Source organism: Mytilus galloprovincialis, chromosome 10, assembly GCF_965363235.1.
Source record: "Mytilus galloprovincialis chromosome 10, xbMytGall1.hap1.1, whole genome shotgun sequence".
NCBI lineage: Eukaryota > Metazoa > Mollusca > Bivalvia > Mytilida > Mytilidae > Mytilus > Mytilus galloprovincialis.
The window spans coordinates 41,527,475-41,549,022 of NC_134847.1; the positions used below are offsets into that span (position 1 = coordinate 41,527,475).

Sequence of the window (21,548 nt, forward strand, 5' to 3'; positions counted from 1 at the left end):
TATAACTTTTACATAGTTTTTCTAATATTACAATATTTGATGAGTTTAACTGTTGAACAGCTTTAAAGATATAAGGGTTTGACTAACAGTAGTTACTTAAACATTTCCTTCTTTTTCTATAGTTTAAATGTTTTACAATTCATAATGTAATGGTACTCGTCATCAATGTTGTTTGAGTCACAGAGACGGCATATTCTCTCTTCTCTGTGTAAATCCTGACACCTTCTAGACTCAATCGGCAACTACCACATCTATATCTGCGTAATCATGGTAATATATGAATTTAGAAAGGTAAAAAGGAAAAGTAGTTTTCAAATTGATGATTCTTTTTGAAAATACGCCAACAATATGTTTTATGCGATTCTGCAATAAAAGCAAAGAATCCTTCTTGAAACTGGTTTTTAGGTTTTTGTTTAATACATTTTGACACCCATTTATCACAAACAGTGCAGACGGACGGATAACTAATATACGTCCTTGCTGTGCATTATAATTTAAAATAGTTGTAATTTGCAATTGTTTTAAATTTGTATTTTTTCCTCACTAGATAGGTGAAAGTATGTTTAAAATTTAATATTAATTGCGAAAATGCATTACGAGCATTAATCTATACTTTTAAGTTAGAATTTAGAGTCTCAACTTTTTTCAAAATCTCTGTAATATTACCCATGCATTATTTATGTTTATGTCAAAGGCGTTTGATTGGATAATAGTTAAAGGTAGGCGTGGTTTTTGGTAACTTTCCTCCAATCAACTGGCCTATTCGACAAACCTGTGTGCGCTGATGCGTGTAAACTGGGTATTGTAACGGTACGTGTCTTACATCAGAATCTATCGTGCGTGACCAATGTTTATTGTATAATTTCTTGTCATGTGGTCAAATTATCTGAAAAAGTTACAAAGGTTACAACTTTTTGAAAGATTTTTTTCGGCAGAAACCAACAGCACTATTTGACGAAGACGAAGACGAAGACGAAATAAAGGATTAAATGTTAACGTCCAGTGACATATATTATAATGATGTCGAAACAGAACTTGAAATTGACAATAGGTTTTCATAGAACCGTCGCTTTTCCAAAGAATTCACGCTTAGTTGCTATTTCACAACTTCGGGTTCGCATTATAGTTATACATGTACAAATAACTAACAATAAACAAATTCTGATGATTTCTGCAACTGTTCTAGGACCTTTTAGTTGTAATATAAATCTGTGATTTTTCTATATTCGTACTTTCGATGCGGCGGGGTTAAACATGTTTATGAGATCTCACCCCCCCCCCTATACCTCTAGCCAATGTAGAAACGTGAATGCATAACAAAACGCACATTAAGATTCAGTTCAAGAGCAGTCTGAGTCTGATGTCAGAAGATGCATATACGGACCCTGGATTTAAATCAGATATGATCTGGCGGTTTTTGTCTTTTTTTCAAAATACATATTTTTAATTGTGACTATCTTTAGTTCCGAATCTTTCTATCGTTCTATATAATTGATTTAGTTTAAATGAAAATAAGGAACTTGGAATTAAAACACTGTTGAAGAGAAACTACATATTCGGGTTAAATTCACCTCAGTTTGTTAATTCAAGTTTGCCATCTAACATCTTAATCCGTAATCCACATTTACCTGACGACCTTAAATTGTTTATTGTTTTATATCAATCGAATATCCTCACACAGGAGACTGAGACAAATATGTTATTTGTAATGGTATTTATCAAAACTAAAATGATTGAAAATATCTTTGTAGAATATGAATTTGCCTAATAAGCGTATAATTATAATACATAGATTTCAACATCTTCAATAGAGAGATTACTGATAAGATTTCCAAAATATATGTACATGTATAATGCGATTAGTGCTATATCATGTCAATGATATTGAATTCCGCTGAGTGTAAAATATTTGTCAGCTTAAAAAAATATTTTTGACACTGCTGGTTTTAATTTTCTGACTCAAGTATAAATTTAAGAAAAGTGTATAGTTTCTGAATATTTTTAGATTCAATATTTTATCATTATTATTATTTCAAAGTCTCACCACATACAAACATAAAATGAGAATCACAGAACTGAACAAAACATTTAAACATTTGTGTTGTATGCATCAATCTTTAAAAGATAAATGAGAGACGTATAAGACACAATATATTAATATAAACAAATTTTTACTCATTTAAATTGAAAATTTACAGTGTCCGTATACTAAATGAAATTAAACATCTTTTTCTTTAAGAACAAGTGAAATAAAATGCCGTTTCTTTTCAATAAAATATTGTTGATGTTTTTGGCACCTATTGCAGCAACATTGTCGTTATTGAATAAATATATAAATTGTTAAATTAAAATGTTAAGCTTAATGTAGCATGATACATTTGTATGTCTATAATGGGCGTTTTAAAAGCACAGGAATATGAAAAAGAAGATGTGGTGTGGTATGATTTCCAATTAGACAACAGTCCACAAGAGACCAAAATGACAGAGACATTAACAAATATAGGTCACCGTACGGCCTTCAACAATGAGCAATGCCAAATCCGCATGGTCAGCTATAAAAGGCCCCGGTATGACAATGTAAAACAATTCAAACAAGAAAACTAACCGCCTTATTTATATAACCAAAAAAAAAATGAACGAAAAATAAATATGTAACACATAAACAAACGACAACTACTGAATTGCAGGCTCATGACTTGGGACAGGCACATACATAAATGATGTGGCGGGGTTAAACATGTTAGCGGGCTCCCTATCCTCTCCCTAGTCTCGGTCAGTAGTATAAAAGTACATGTACAACATTAAAACGAACTATAAGAATCAGTTTAAATAGGCTTAACTCATCAGATGGACAAAAACATGGAGGGGTAGAATGTAATATTTGTAACTGGTCGTTAAGCAACCATGAATCATTTAATCTATTCTTTATATTTTCATCTCTTTATTCTGTAATTAAAAGTGCTTATCCCATTATCATCTTTATTTCTGTAAACTCCATTTATTTACTTTCATAGCCTCATATATGTACATGTACATGGTATTTGTTACAGGAACAATTTTGACATAAAAAAAATACAAAGTTAGTGTCCATATTTTCAGGACACGATAAATGACTTGAATTTAGCTAGAAGGTTTTTTTTCTAAGAAAATCCAGTTTTTAACACACTTATGCTTAATACTCACACTATCAGCCCACTTGTGAACTTTTGCATTTAACCGATTTGAGCTCATGTTAGTCAATCTACACCACAAACGAATAATACTTTTCCACTGTTTATATCAAAAATAGGTGGTATTCCTAAGTCTCTCGTAACTGCAGCATTTCATTTTGGTGCATATTTTCGTACTCCGAGAAAAAAAATCTACAAGCCCTATTATGTATAGAGTTAATACAGGAATATGTTTTTTGACCCCATATACCTGCTCAATATTCTATTATAGGACAAACCAATCTTTCATACAATTTTACAAATACAACGAAACAAACACCACCTAAAACAATCGTTTTACAAAAATCATCAACTTAGAAATTACAATGAAGTTTGACTAAAAACCCCCAAAAAAGTATCATAAAGTCAAAATAATTAACCTATAAAAAAATACACACAAAAAAGAAAGAAATACAAAGTTTTGTTTTAAATCCTACAAAATCAAACAATTATATAACACGGCAAACAAAAAGGTGGAAGCCGTGTATTTGTTATGTTTCTTTATTTCTGCATGGATCAGTGTTTTTATTACCTGGTTAATTACTGGCACGTGTCGTCGGACAAAACCTTTGATGACAGAAAAAATCAAAATTACGGCTTAACTACAATTTCTAATGACTGAAAAATCAGATACATTATCTTCATGAAAAACAGCGTCCGATGGTATCTTTTTTACATTCATAGCACCATCCCATCATAGGCTTAGTGCACTTTCTTGAGCTTAGTGCACCAAAGCGGCCTAGGTGGTGTTTAGACGCTCCCCAATATACCGTCGTATATTACAAAATTAAGAATGGAAATGGGGAATGTGTAAAAGAGACAAAAATCCGACTATAGAGCAGACAAAAGAGGACGGCCTATATTACGGGTCTCAGTCAATGTAGCGAGAAACTCATGCGTATACATACATGCATTATTGTATGCACATGCTTTGACTTATAGATGCATATATATACGTGTACAAGTCCAAATTGTGTTATAACGTATTTCTTATAAAAATACAGGAACATTTTAATGCTAATCCAAACGCACGGGGGTCAATATCTGCAAATCTTCCGGTAATTACAAGTTGTCATTTAAAAAAAAGTGAAATTATAGTGTATTTTAACAAAAAAATAATTATGGATGAATAGATAAATTTATTTTAAAGAATTCCAATCCCTTAAAACGAGGCACCATCATATATACTTATAAAACAGCTCAAATTCTAATCACTGAAGAGACATGTATTTTCGAAATGCGCATCTGGTACAAGAAAATTCGTACCGTTAATTGTATTCTATATTAACCAGTGACACGTGTCCTAATTTTTAAGAAAAGGGATAGAAAAAGTATGAAACAAAAATAACCGGTTTTTTAAAACTATATTTTCAAAATGCACTGCATAATTTAAACCGCTTTAATGCGGGGTTCACACATTGCCGATTATTGCTCCCGTTTGAGATCAGACAGCAATACGACACGAAAAGTGAAAAAGTCGTATTAGTATCCTCAATTATCTGGAATGTCCTATCATTGTCTGAACACAGTCGTGTTAGTTCGTAACAGATTCTTACGGGTCGGGAAGGGTCCGAATAGTTCGGCAAAGCACCCCGACAGTTAGGTGCGTCCCGTGACATTCGGGACAACTCAGCCGATTTTGTCTAGTCGGATTACAATCGTGGCTATGTCGTGACAGATTCTGCTGTATCGGATCGAATTCCGAACAATGTCTTGTGTATTCTGGACGGTGTCTTGTGGAACGGGAATGATCTGGAGTAATTTTTCATATTTGTTTTTCTGCCGATTGAGTCCAGATTGCATCCAGATCTTGTCGATTGCGAACCGTTTTTTGCCGAAACCGTTCCGAAACAGTCCCGTTATTAATACGAAATTAATCAATGATACCCACGTCAGAGTCCCGATAATTACAGAATACAATACGACTGAGACCAGACAAAGCCGTTTGCAATGCGATAGAGCGGACCGTGATAGGATTACGTTCCGTCAGTACCTGATCATCCCGAATATGCCGAGAGTTTTCTAACGGATATCTTCCGTCAGCGTCGGTTCACTGTCTGGTCACTGTCTGATCTCTGTCGGATTACGTTCGGTAGAGTCGGGACGAAGTCGTGACATACTCGGTCGAATTTTACCTGGAGAAAAATACAAATCGGGTTAGAAGCGGATTCAGAACGGGATTGTCGGTACTAATTCGCTTAGAAACGGTTGAATATCGTCGCTTCATGAACACTATCTGATTGTTGTCGCGATCAAATTATTTTTTTTTACAAATTTTGATTTAAGTTTGAATTTCCATCCACGATTCGCAGGATCTTGATCAGACTTTTGATAAATTTTAATCGGGAATGGCCCTGTCGAGGACGGTAGTAAAAATCGTGAATGTGTGACCCCAGCTTTTAAAGGTGTTTCATTTTATTTTATGTTTGTGCGTATACGAAAAAATGATAGCAAGTTAAACTTCAATGTTCATGACTTACAAGTATTATATTTCTTGTAAAATTGATAGATGAGCGGTTTTCACAAATACCGAACATAAGAATATAGCGTAAACGTCAATTAATGGACAAGCAACCCAACGAGAAAAATATAATTTCAGAGGCATCTACATGTACATGTATAACTAGTTTTGAGTTAGAGAAATCATTCAACATGTTCAATGCCATGTTTACGATTCATTTCAGATTTGTGCGTTTTTTTCGATTTACGAATAAGTCAATAAGATACAAAAAAGTAATTGAAGCAAAAAAAAGATACATGAAATAACGAATTAACATAAGTGTACAAATACATACCTAGGTGCATTTACTAAAACAACATTTTTTTTTTCTTCATATTATTGTAATTTTATGTTTATGTACATGATGTACCCGATATGGAGCTCTTCTGAAATTAAAATTCACTTGAATGGGTATTTCTGGTGTATATACATGTATAACACGTGATATCTACATGTACAATATACGGAAATGACACGGCTGGGTATTGTAAAGTTACTGAAGGTAGATTACTGGCAGGTGTATATCCCCGGGCGAAAAAATTACTGATTTGTGAAAACGGTTAGGTGTAATTTGTTATATTGTAAACGTTTGAATAGCGCTCATCACTTCTGTTTTATAATATTAATTGCGCCAATAAATGGAACTTGACACATTCCCCATTTCCATTCTCAATTTTATTAATTGTGTCATATTTACCTCGAAACTATTGCCCAAACTATTAACATATTTACACGTACATGTAACATTATAATACTTACTTCAACTGTTAAATAACTTTATAATTACTAAAATTCGAAATTATGTATTTCTCCTTCCGTATGCCATGTTTTTTGTGTCAATTCTATCTTTCCACCAGGTCCCTAGTGCACTTTTTTGTCAGTCTAAGTGCACTAAGGAGACCCTTTCAGTTTGCGAATTCTGAACCTACATGTAAATACCGAAAAGGACCTCCTCAGTGCTCTAAGAAGAAACATTTGAAAACAAGTCTATAATATTTGCACAATTAAATGAGTGTTTTATTGGGGCAAATGAATGTTGCAGTTTTTATGATAAAGTGATAAAAAAAAAAAAAAAAAAAGAATTCGCGTAATTAACTTGTGGCGCAAATTTATTCTTTTTTAGCCAAACTGGATATCGGCCTTCAAAACATTGTGTATACACAAACAAAGCAATATTTATCTTTTACGCAGTCTAGCCGGAGAATAAAATTTTTTGCAATTTGTGTAGGATTTTAATTTTAGAATGCAATGAACAAGTAAGAAGATCGTTAGAAACCTTAAGTGAATCGGGAAATGAGCTATGCACGATGAAAGGGAAAAGGTTGGTGCGTCGATAAAAATTTCATGGATGCACTTGATAATTGTAAAATTTCAAGTCTTTAAATAACATCCATTTGTAGAACTGATTATTTCGATCCTTCAAATATATGTAGAATAATAATAAAAAAAATATATTATTAAGTCTCTTTCATATAAATACTGTAGATTTGTATTTGATCATCGATTGCAAACATAACGTTCAGTGAGAAATATTTCATGTATTCGTACAGAGAACAAATCAACTTCTTTCAGAATACAATTGATTGGTTATTGAAGTAAATGATTTGCGACAGAATAAGTGAAACTTGGCCAGCAGCTTACCTCTCAAATAAAGAAATATAAAAAAGGTAGAGTTAATTCTGTATTTCACTCATACTGCACTCAAGCACTTTTTACAGTCAATACCGAAAATATGAAATACATCGATTTAAATTATGTACACAATAAATAATTTCTGTGTAGTTTTCCGTGTCTACATTTACATACGAGTACAATATAGTAAACTGTATAATTTGTGTATGTATTTGATCCTATGAGCTGTATATTTTCTTACGGAATAAAGAATTATTATAGTAAAACAGAAAAAACAGAAACGGTAAATATACAGGAATACATAAAGTTTTGTAAATAGTTGCAAAGGACCACACGTAACTTACATGCCACGAGTTTTCATAGAACTTGGCAATTTTTGAAACGCATGTATATATGCGATAAAGATCTAGTGCATTTGAGCAAATCAAAATCATGTTATATATCTAACTATTTTATTTTCAACAGATTCACAAGTTTTGCATTTTTAAACCGCGTGTGCATATATATTTTAATGTTTTTATTTTAATTCCTTATATATGAACATGTCACGTGTATTATTCGGGCGCCCTATTATTCATTCGCTTGATTAAATTGTGAAACATGCGACTTTACTAAGACTGTACGCATTTAAAGTTTGAAACAAAAAACTGCAATTGGCGCAAATTGATTCTGCCCAAACGATAGATACATCGAGGTCGTTTTGCTTGAGTGATTTACCTGTAAAAAGCCCGGGTCTCATCCATGTTTAAAACGAATTAATGCATGTTTGAAATAGCTTAACAGGGGCGTGGCCTATTAGTTTGACGCAACTAACCACTAACTTGATTTCAATTGATCGACTGCAGAGAAATCTATTTGACTGGCGTTAAAATGAATTGATATGAATTGAAATGAATTAAATATAATTTTTAATTTTTGTCAATCTTTATCAAATAACGATCAATCTCATTTAAATAGCGTTAACACGTTTTTGTCCGATCAAGTTAAATTCGGGTTACTAGTGTATGCTTTGTTTATATACCATTTTATGTTTCTTTGTTACATATTTGTTAGTTTTTATTGTGATTAAGTTTATAACACGTTGACTGTTGTACCCCTAATTTGAAATGTTTTTCCGATCATGTCTGTTTAGTTTGTTCTCACATCGTTGCCAGTTGTCATACAAGTGAGAGGTTTAGCTAGCTATGAAACCAGGTTTAATCCACCATTTTCTACATAAGAAAATGCTTGTATCAATTCAGGAATATGACAGTTGTTATCCATTCGTTTGATGTGTTTGAGCTTTTGATTTGCCATTTGCAGAGGAACTTTCCGGTTTGAATTTTCCTTGGAGTTCTGTATTTTTGATATTTTACGTTTCATTCGGGTCAACTATATTTGTAAAACTTTAATATTTTTTTGACTATACTTCACGGTCAACCATATTTGTAAAACTTTGATATTTAATATTTACATTTGCATATGAATTACATATATATGACTTATTTGTCGTTGGACATTTGGGAAGCAACACATTATCATTCATTTAAATATTTAATGGGACTAATTGGACTAAATTATGTCTGAAGAAGAGTGGCAAAAGAATGTTATAAAGAATTTAAAACATCATTCTAAATGATAGTATAGTTTTTATTAGATTAAAAGTGATATACAGAATATAAACATGCTACCACACAATAACTGTAAAAAAACTATTTTTTTTTATTCTTTTTTTATAAACATGTCCAAATGTTTATTTGCTAGCTGAATTCATATCAAAATTTTATTTTTGTATTTCTAACTCGGGGAATTATATGTTGTTGATGCCAACTAGTTGATTGCTAAAATCAATCCAGTAATTTAACGAACATTTTACAAGACACATCTTTTTTGCTGAAAGATGACTGCTGACTTATGTAATAAATGTATATATTTAACAATCTGTTAACATGTAAACTTTGGATTTAGTACATTTATAAAAAAAATAAAAAATCTGTTACACGTACATATATAATAAACATTTGTTTAGAATAATAAATGACAAAAAAGTAACAGCATTAAAAAGGGTATATATGATTATATCACTGCAAACAATATTAAAGGATTGTTTTCCTCTTGCAAATATCATATTTAAAATTATTTTACTTCTGTAAGAATCCTGAAAATGAGCAAAAGAGCGCTTCATCTAAAACAGGTCCTTTCGAATGATATTTCCCATTGACTTGAATCCAGACTTCGTCTCCCTTTGCTACATTGTAATTCCAGAACCACCGTGTTAGCTCCGCTTCCATAAAATTTTGTGCAACCTGCATACATTTTCATCCATAGTTCTCCATTCTTTACAAAATTGGCCTCACACATTTTGTCGGGGTTAGTTACCAGGCTAACGCTGAACACGTAACAACCTTGGTATGGAGCACAGAAACGGCCTGATTTACAGTTATAGTTGTCACCAATATTTGTTCTCACGTAATCAAATTTGATAATTTCGTTGTCCCCAACAGATGTTTATTTTTTGTCAAGATGGCGAAAAATGCTGCGTTTGAACACATTTCTGTAACGAATTATTATATAAAATGCATTTTCTTTCCAAAATGAAGAAATAAGATATATAAGATACACAATATTATTCATTTAACATGTTTAAGATAGCTATGAAGAAAGCGTTGTTCTTTATAAAATTTTCATTATTGGTTTGAATGAATATAAAGTGTGTTTTATTTCATAGGCACATCACAGCAACATTTTCAATTTGTGGGGCCAATAGGTAAGTATAAATAAAACAAAAAGAATAACTCCAATGCGCTTTAAAAAAGGCGCAGTCCATAAAAACTGACAAACATAATCAACTAACGGAACAATTGAAAAACAACAGTATATTTACTTCTCACTTAGAAAAGGTATTATCTGAAGAAAAATGGCAAGTTTAACCTGGTTTTATAGTTAGTTTAAGCTCACACTTCTATGACAGTAGTTTTTATTATACTTCACGTTAAAATACCAGGGTGTTAATTTACTCTATCTAGGGTTCGAATTTAAACTTTTTTATGTACTGTCCACTCGGACCAGTGCACTGAAAATTCTTCTGGTCCGCCTCGAAATCTACTAGTCCTGCAAAAATGACATTCATTTGACAAACACTAAATCATATAAAGGACAGATGTTTACTTTTATTTTCATGATTTCTTTCACAGATGTCATACAAAAAATTGATTGCCTTTCCTTTCTTCCCGTAGATTATTTGTGCTGTTCTGATTGTTCATGAGCAAGAACAGAATCTAACTTAAAATTTGAAAATCCCTTTACAAAAATACATTTCACATTTGTTATCTAAGTCTGTCACTGCAAATTTTGCACATGTTATACAATTTATTACATTGCGATCGACTATATAACTTAACCATAAGTTTTCCCACATCTTTTTTATTTTAAGTTTCATTTTGTCAATTTCATAGTAAACTTTATACCGATCTTTCTTATGAATGTCATAAATTTTATTTTATTTTGTCCGGCGGTTTACACCTTCCGAGAAATTCCATATCAGTTCGTGTTGTTCTGAAGTACGCTCACCTGAGAAACTAAAGTTAAATTGATCAATCGTAATATTCAGTTTCCCCCACAGTACCGTGTTATTGGTTTCACAGGTACTTTTTTATGGTCCCACAACATATAGTTTTACCCTTGTCCGTAATTCCGTCATTCGGTAATTACGTCATTCCGCAACAAACCGCAACAAACCAGTATACGTAGTTTTTTCTAAACGCCTTCAGATATGGGGCGGATTTTTGGTACTAAAGTATGTGAGTTAACCATGATGAGTTACAGATCAAGTTTAAGTTTCGTTCCGCTCCGCTAATTTTTGCCTAAATTACGGACTTTGGACTTTGATAAATTGTTGAAAATCATAGATATACAGACTCTAACCGCGTTAAGATATTTTGCCGATTCTTGGTATGTGAGTTACTAATGATGGTATCACAAGCCCAGTAGACAGCACTTTTTGTGCTGACATGAATTATCATTGATATTGTTATATTTATAAATTAACTGTTTACAAAATTTTGAATTTTTTGAAATACTAAGGCTTTTCTACCTTAGGCATAGATTACCGTAGCTGTATTTGTCAACACTTTTAGGAATTTGGGATCTCAATGCTCTTTAACTTCGTACTTTATTTGGCTTTCTTTTTACTTTTTTGGATTCGAGCGTCACTAATGTGTCTTTTGTAGACGAAACGCGCGTCTGGCGTATATATAAAATTTAGTCCTGGTATCTATGATGAGTTTATTTAGAGATCAAGTTTAAGTTCCGTTCCGCACGGCTAATGTTTGCTGTAATTTCGGGCTTTGGTCTTTGATAAAATCACAGTTTAATATACAGACCTTTGTTTGTAAATGCTTTCAGATATTGGCATGATTTTTGGTATGTGACCTAACCATGATGAATTACAGATCAAATTCAAGTTTCGTTCCGCTCCGCTAATTTTTACCAAAATCAAAAGTTTACAATTTTGAAAATTGTTGAAAATTACAGTTTTTTTTTGGACATTTTTCTATATACCTCCAGATTTTGAGATGATTTTTGATATGTTAGACTACCATTATGTTTGTGTCCACATATGTTATTGAAATTGCAAATTTTTCAACTTTTTGAGACGGGGCCATTCGTGTCCCTTTGACACATCTAGTTTTTAAAAAGCAATAATGATAGGACATTCAGTATTATAAATAAATAACACATAGGTGAGAGGTTGAAAGGGCGACTGGTTCCCCTCATTAAACCAATGTCAAACTTGCCTTCGCCGGAGTTGCTTAAAAAATAGGACTTAAGAGGTTAAGGTGACACTAATTGGAATCCAACTTCCAAAACTATGTAAGTATACATCACAGACAAGCAACATAACTGACTACAATATTCAAACAAACATACTGATACATTTGACAGACGCCAACAAAAAAGTTGTTGATATTGATATATAACCTTATATAGAATACACATTTTAGATAGATAAATTACAAATAGGAAAAAGATTATTACAAGGGTAAACGAAATATTAATTGAAACAGAACCGTAAAACCATCTACCGTTCAATTCGTTCCCCATGATCAACCTGCACCAGAAATGCGCAAAGTCCAAACCTCGATGGCGGGATGTTTGAATAGAGAGTAATGACAAAACTACATATAATTATCAGCAAGACAAATAAAATGAAAACTGTACAATAAATTAAGAGAAACAATTGCAGCACCTATAATTTTTAACTCTAGTCCATCTTTAAATAATTGCGAAGTAGACCCTAATATTTATCTATATGGTCTCGGTAATTTCTGATTATTTCATTTATCCTAGATTTCTTTTAATGAATATAGTATCTACACATAGTTTTAGCTAAAAGCTATGGTATGTGGCAATGTGAATTAAGTGTATCAAAGATTGAGGTACCACTACAAAAATTTAATTTCGTTGTTAATTACTAAATGGATGTTATTTAATAAATTATCTGTTGTAGAAAAAGCTACATTATTACTTTATGCTATTTGATTCATTTTTAAATATCTAATCGAAATACCATTATTTAACTTTTAACTTACCTTAGATTGTATTCAACAAACTCAAATTGTACTGGATGTGTTATTCTTGGACTAAAAACAACAATATGTGGATTGGTTGCGAATCTCTCAGCATTTATACTCGCACCTCTAGGTTTTTTGGCTTTGAAATTATACAAGAGGTATTCGATTGGCTGACCGACTAAACCGTTTGTTTCCAAAGAAGAAATTATACGCAAAAGATTTTCTATGGATCGTTTAATTCCATTACGAATGAAAATATCTTAAAATAGACTGAAATCCGTAAAATGACTTGACACAAATCATTCTAAACTTTTTCAAAATACAAAAAAGTAAGATAAAAAGAATATATAAGTGATATTCCAAACGGAAATTCCTTCATAAAACAGCAACATTAAAAGCATAAACACATAAAACGAATGGAAAACAACTGTTAAATTCCTTTCTTGGCACAAACATTTCGCTATATAGAAAATACGCAATTATGTAGCTAGTCAAACATCTTAATTGTACGACAGTGCCATTGCATGGCATTGAATTTGAAAAAAATCATATTTTCAAAAGAATAAAACAAACGGAAAAAATAGTTAGCAAATTACACGATGCGTGAAATTCTTCAAAAATATAAACAGACACCTGAATAAACCAATACATATAATGTGCAAATTTTCTTGTGTACTTCAGTTCTAGAATTGCGTAAATCCCCTTCCCTTTAGACATTCAATAATAGTTGCATAAAATGTACAATAAATATCCATCGTAAACGGGGTTTTGGCTAAGTTTGCATAAACATTTGTCACTGGACATGAACCGCTGACTAAGGTACCACTAATCGGAAATTGGTTATTTGTCTAATAAAATGTATGGTGTACAACGGTCCTGTTATGTGTTGGTCAATTTTGTGTGAATTTATCAGACGTTATCAACGTGAAGTTAAAAAGTAAAGATGGTTTACCTGGAGCTATACTTTTCAAATAGAATTAAAACATGTCCATGAACACATTTGTACACTCTGACCTTCTTTGTACACATGGTTTCGTTGAAATGAGCAGCAAAGCTATATCAATATAGTTTAATAAAATGTGCAGGCTAACATTGAAAAACTTCACTTTTTTAAAACATTTTGCATATTGATTACTCATTTATTGTAATCATGGAAGTAAATTTACATGGCAAACAGGGAATTGGCCAGAAAATAACAAAAATAAATGATTCTTTGCGGAAAATGTTTTCCTATACCTACAGTTTTGACAGTAGACCCTCTTGCATTATATTTCCCGATACAATGTATTTAGATAATTACAGGTTTTGAAGTAATAATATGTCTTAAAAAACATATATTTAAAATAATTGATAACTTAAAACTTCTCACTTCCCACAAGCAAAATTTATCATGTCTTGATCTGTATACTTCTTTCAGGTCCCTTTTTGGATGAATAATTATTAACGTTTTCGGGTGTTTATTTCCTTACTTTAACAATTTGGGGATTCTACTCTTTATCATTTCTTTATATTCATTTGAGCAAAGAATTGAAATAACAAATAATATTTGGACTGCCATTAAAAGCGGTATTATCAAATTTAAATGAATCCTTTTAGTTGGAAACATGATTTATCGCTGCACTTTCAGTCAATAAAAATCTATTCTTTAAATTCTAAGGTTTCTAACGACATCTCGGTTTACGGAAGGTATGTTGATATTGTGTCAATAGACAATCGCATTGACATGTTTTAAAAATGATTTTGACGCGACAAAATGACAATTATTAATATATAATTAAGAACTATTTTCAAATGTTTTCTTATAAAGCAGTCATGTTTTTAAGTCGGGGAGGTACGATTATTTGTTTACTTCCTGGCGATATATTGGTAAACAAAACACATAATAATAGACAGGTTTATGTTTCACGGAACTTTAAATTCATAGTTTTGATTTTCAACTGATAACTTATTATTTGAATAATTTTATTTAAGAATTCAATTCTTCTTTTTGTAACTTCATTGGGGTGTAAAAGCGTTGACCGGAGTACATATTGTATGAAGTGCGGAAGCGCTTCATTCTAAAAAGGTGCGCACGGTCAACGCTTTTACAACCCTACGAAGTTACAAAAAGAAGCATTCAATACTTATAATTACATTTATAGCTAGGCTCATGAAAACACGAATTTTATCATTTTTTTTTTAATTCACCTGTGCACTTTATTGTAGGACCTCGTGTTATCATGAATGATAAGTTTTATTGTGTAATGCAATTGCTTAAGGAATTACACGTGGTGTGCAGTTATCAAAATAGAATAACGTATTATAATGAAACATACTTCTAATGTAATGATATAAATATATGGAGTTATTATTTTCAGCATCATATGTCAATCTTTTAAAGAATCGACCCGGACGATACAAATTTTAAATACAATTTGCTTCGTGGAATACAAATAGTTATTTTTACTGATTGTAATGTAAACTACAATTACTAAAACATTGGAATCCTTCGAGTGTTGTTGTAAATCTGTGGATGGGATTTTTACTATCCCATCTTTGATATGATTAAGGCAAAACTAATCCTCGTTGACACACATGTTAAGTTTGAATACAAAATTTTAATGTGAATTTTTGTAACAATGGAGGGACATTATGTGAGAAGAATTTGATAATGTAAACCATTTCATTGCACTTTTAAATAAGCCCGAGTTATCGAATTCGTTTGTAGAATTTTGAAAGCGTTAGGTGCGGGTTAAGGAATGTTGAAAAGGTCGTCATCCTGGCATGCAAACCACTGTCATACCAGTGAAAGGTTTAGCTACCTATAAAACCAGGGTTAATCCACCATTTTATACATACCAAAATAGCTGTACCAACTAAGGAATGCTACAGCTGTTGTCTTTTCGTTTGATGTGTTTGATCTTTTGATTTTTCCATTTAATTAGGGACTATTCGTTTTGAATTTTCCTCAGAGTTCCGTATTTTTATGATTTGGTTTAAATAATAAAACTTATATGCCATTATCCTATAAGAACCTACATATCCTCTCCCTCCTTTTTTGAATAAGGTTCTGGTTTTATTGATTTACACTGTATTAGAAATCATATTTTGACCAAAAGATATTTGTTTTTCATCTACAAAAGAGGGACGAAAGATACCAGAGGGACAGTCAAACTCATAAATCGAAAATAAACTGACAACTCTATGGCTAAAAATTAAAAGGACAAACAGGCAAACAATAGTACACATAACACATCATAGAAAACTTAGGAATAAACAACACGAACTCCACCAAAAACTAGGGATGATATCAGGTGCTCTGGAAGGGTAAGCAGATCCTGCTCCACATGTGGCACCCGTAGTGTTGCTTATGAGATAACAAATCCGGTAAATAGTCTTATTCGGTAGGTCACATTTATGAAAGGGAAGGGGATTGTAGTTACGACGTAAGAAACATTTCAACACAATACATATCTAATATCCAATGATCAGATGACCAAATAGACAAAAGACATGAAAGAAAGAAAGAAAACAATTATCCTGCATATATCTTTAAATTAAATTCCCCACGATAAAGATGTAAAAAAAAACCAGCGTCCCTCTTCTGAAAATTTTCTTAAGTTGATATAATGAAAACATACGCCAGTAGACATGAGACGAATTGTTTGATAACAATTGCCATTAAGCTGTTTGTTTTGTTACTATTTTCAAAAGCAAAAATAACGTTTGATTTGTAGGATATTCATTTGATATAAACATTTCTTAAAACGGCCATCATGATACCAAGTAATAAAATTGAGAATGGAAATGGGGAATGTACCAAAGAGACAACAACCCGACCATAGAAAAAAACAACAGAAGAAGGTCACCAACAGGTCTTCAATGTAGCGAGAAATTCCCGCAGCCGGAGCCGTCCTTCAGCTGGCCCCTAAACAAATATATACTAGTTCAGTGATAATGAACGCCATACTAATAAACAATGAGGTTCGCCAGGGAACAAAAGAAATAATCAACGAGAAATTCCCGCGTTCAATTGAATAAAAATGAACGTTATACTGTAAAAGATTTCATGCGAAAAGTGTCATCAGCTCATTAGTCAGTACTTCGATATTGACATGATTTATAACAACCCTTTCTTCCATTGTCCGTCTACAAATTTTGAAATCATACCGAAACTAAGGTAACAAATCTCCCTTGGAAGGTTGTTCCTTGATGGATTTGGCTATTTTTGAATCGGTTTTTCGATGAAATCATTCAAAATATTTTCGAAAGAGGGATGCTGTTTTTTTCATGACAGCTTTATCGTGAGGAATTAAATTTATAGATCTATGCAGAATAATTGTTTTCTCTCTTTCATGTCTTTTGTCTTTTTGGTCTTCTGTTCATTTAATATCATATAAGGTATGTAGAGATGAAAAACAATACCTTTAGGTCAAAATAGGATTTCAAATACAGTGTGAATCAATAAAACCAGAGGCTTATTAAAAAAAGCAGGGCAGGATATGTAGCTTCCTATATATGATAATTGCATATACGTTTTACTATTTAAGGTAGCACAATACAAAGATTTGTTCACTCCCAATCAAACAACTTTAAACTGATGTAATTCATTTCTTCCTTCTTTATATGTTATAAATGAGGTACCAAAAGAAAGAAGAAAGATTAATCTTTCAAATTGTGATAATTTCATTATGGCATATTTATTTCATAATCAATTGTTATGTTATTAGTTGCTATATTGTGATGTCCACACTTGAATGAATTTCAAATCATAAAAATACGGAACTCCGATGAAAATTCAAAACGAATTGTCCCTAATCAAATGGCAAAATCAAAAGTTCAAATATATCAAACGAATGGATAACAACTGTGACATTTCGTAGTTGGTACAGCTATTTTCGTATGTACTAAAAGGTGGATAAAACCTGTTTTTTATAGGTAGCTAAACCTCTCACTTGTATGAATGCGGTTTGCTTGCAAGTATGACGACCTTTACAAAATTCCTTAACCCGCACCTGACGATTTTCAAAATTCTACAAACGAATTCGATAAATCGGGCTTATTTAAAAGAGTCATTATATAATTTACATTAGGCGGATTTAGTAGAAAAAAATTTGTTTGCTTATATAGGGAATCACTGAGATCAGTCAGTGGGCCCCCACTTATGAAAATTTCTGGATCCGCCACTGAAAACCTTGTATCGTCCGGGTTGATTCTCTAAAAGATTAACAAATCATTCTGAAAATAAAAACTCCATATAGTTATAGGGAAAACGGTACTATTACATTTTCCCAGCATTAGGTTGGCCTTTTGTGTACCCAAGACAGGTGATGGAAGTCAACTAATGAGCGCTGTGATTGAATGTAAGGGTACATTATATTTTTTTTTATTTATCTATGAATAACTGCAGTGTTTATATTTACAATATAAATTTTAAAACCTATTGAAATATTTTCTAGAGAATTATTCGAAAAGGCTTTGAAAATTTTATAAATTTGCTGCAAAATGACGGTGGGCATGGATAACATAAACAAGCTCCGTTGGAAATTGGTCATGATACTATTTGGCTTCAATTTTTAAAATAGAGTAATAAAGTACAAACACCACACATAACTGTTTTATCCAGGTTTTTATTATAAAAAGTGGTAAAATTAGAAAATGTTAGTATTGTCGCCTATGGCAGAATAAATAGTACCGTTTTCCCTATATAAACTCATTTAAACAATTAGTTATCAGTGAAAATCAAAACTTCCGCAAAACAGAAATCTGACTATTTTTATATGTTTTGTTTATCATAACATCGTCAGGAAGTCCACAAATAATCGTATCTCCCCGACTAAAAAACATGACTGCTTTATTAGAAAATATTTGAATATAGTTCATAGCTGTATATTGATAACTGCCATTTTGTCTCTTCAAAATCATTAAAAAATGGTAATGTGATTGTTCATTGACACAATATGAACATAACTTCCGTAAGTGAATATGTCTATAGAAATATAAGAATCAAAGTATAAGTTTTATAGTTTATACCATGTGCAGATATAAATCCCGTTTCTAACTGGAACTCATTTTCATCTGAAAATATCGCTCTTAATGGCCATCCAAATATTGTTTGTCGTTTTAGTCCTTTACGCAAATGAATATAAAGAATGAGTAAAAGTAGAATACCCCAAAATGTTAAAGTAAAGAATGTATAAACACCCGAAAACTTAAATAACTATTCATCTAAAAGGGACCTGAAAGAAAAGGAATTTATTTTGTTACATTTCCATCAATTCTTTGTTTGCCGTGTACATTTGATTCCAGGTTTAGAATAAAACTGTATAAGTTGTTAAAATAGTGAAGTTGTTCAATGTTGGCCTGTACATATTATTAAACTATATCGCTATAGCTTATATAGTTAATGATAAATACTTATTGTATTTTATGCAAACATTATTGAATGACTAAAGGAATGGGGATTTACGCAATTTTATAAATGAAGTACACAACAAAATGTTCATATTATATGTACTGGTTTTTAGGGGTGTCTGTTCTATTTTTGAAGAAATACATGCATCGTGTGATTAGCTGACAATTTTTTTCCCGTTTGTTTTATTTTGTTGAAAATATGATGAAATTCACTGCCACTGTCATACAACCAAGGACGCCTCCGTGTGCGGAAATTTCACGCTGCATTGAAGACCTAATGTTGACCTTCTGCTGCTGTCTGTTATATGGTCGGGTTGTTGTCTATTTGACACATTCCCCATTTCCATTCTCAATTTTATTAACTAGATATAAAATTGCATAATTTCTATATAGCGAAATGCATGTGCCAAGTAAGGAATTTAACAGTTGTTTTCCATTCGTTTTATTTGTTTATGCTATTAATGTTGCTGTTTTATAAAGGAATTTCCGTTTATAATAGCACTTATATATTCTTTTATCTTACTTTTTGGTATTTGAGAAAGTTAAGAATGGTTTTTGTCGCCTCATTTTACGGATGATTTAAGTCTATTTTAAGATATTTTCATTGCTAAATCCGGTTACAATTTGAATGAAACCGAACGATCCATAAAATATCTTTTGCGTAATATTTCTTCTATATATCCAATTTCATAACATATGGAAAATATATCGCCTTTTTCGTTTCTTTTGTTGACTAGTATAAAGTATACAACAGGATATAAATTTGACAAGCATATTAAAAAGTGTATCTTTTTAACGGGTTTTGTTTGATATACTAGTAGCATATATTAATATATGTCGTTATTTTCTAAATGAAATACAGTTTCATATAGATTGATGTTTTTAATTTCTTAACGAAATTCTGTCACCCTTTTTTCTTCAGACTTACATCCCAGCTCCTTTGTTTTAACAGGGGTGATCTGAACGGGATCACCCCTACCAGATCACCCCGGTTTGAGTTTCTTTGTAAACATAACATCATAACATATAAATCATAACATAACACTATTGCAACCAAAATCATGAACACGAATAGTTATTAAATTCTGGAATCGATAACGACACGTGCTGGGGAAGTTAACATTTCTGTGCAAGAATTCAATGAAAAGTGGTATATGCATATATCAATTATCGTTTAGTATGATGTTATTTAGAAAATCAGATTCGTTTCCGGATTTGTACAATTTCTGGATTGAAATTCTGAGCAAATTTTGTTTTCGTTGTACAAGTCGTTCCTTCCTTTACTGTTTGTGTCGTTACAAAGGTAATATAAGTAGTGAAGCACAGCCACAAATATAATATATAAAAAAAAACAATATGTGGTATGATTGCCGATGAGACAACTGTCCACAAGAAACCAAAATGACACAGAAATTAACAACTATAGGTCACCGTAAGAGTCGCATATCAGTAGTTTTAGTTTTTTGTTTTACTTTTAGTGATTGCTTGCATTGTTTTATCCAATAATATGTGTTTTTATCTTATTTGTGCTCCAGTTTTTGATATTTATAATACTGTTGCCTTTAGTATATGTTTTCTTTGTGTGTCAAATGTTAGCCTACTGACCTTAGAATAGTTGAAATCTCAAAATTATGTATTGTTTGTTCGTGTGTCTGTCTCAAGTCTTTAGCATCGTGGTTTTCTTACATCAAATCTAAATTTTTTTTTTATATTTCATAAGTTTTTACGACCAAAATATGGTACTTTCTGTTTTATAAGTAACTTATAAGACTATGGCCAATTTAAAGGAGATGGTCTTATGATAAAGACGTTATATCTTGGTGTTCATTTTTTCGTTTGTTTGCATTGGTTGCTGACTCATCAGTTATATTTTTTAGTTGTTTTTGCAAGCTGTCAAACAAACGATCGATTGGGGCGATAATTTAGTATTGTTTCAAAATAAAAGTATATACACATATCAATTTGGTCATAGACATCATTTGCTTTGTCTAATAGATTACCCAACCAATGACGAACGCGCAATGATTTTTTCGCATCTTTCGATGACAACACCCCATAGATGAGAACTTGGGGTTCTAGCAACTACATCAGATTCGGTTCCCAAAGAAGGTATTTAAGCAAACTGAATATACGCAATTCTAGCGATTTAATCGTTCTGCTGGGACCTGTGTCAAATACGACTCCGATATATTGTTTGGTGTACATACGTTAAGAAGCCAATTATCAACAATTGTGTTAATAGATTATTTATAAATAAGCTGA

The 21,548-nt window shown here is 31.8% G+C and overlaps 1 protein-coding gene across 1 annotated transcript in view; it reads left to right on the top strand.

Annotated features, from left to right (window-relative positions):
• LOC143047584 (proteasome subunit alpha type-1-like) overlaps positions 1–21,548 on the top strand; it is a 331,701-nt gene that overhangs the window by 289,678 nt on the left and 20,475 nt on the right. The window lies entirely within an intron of this gene.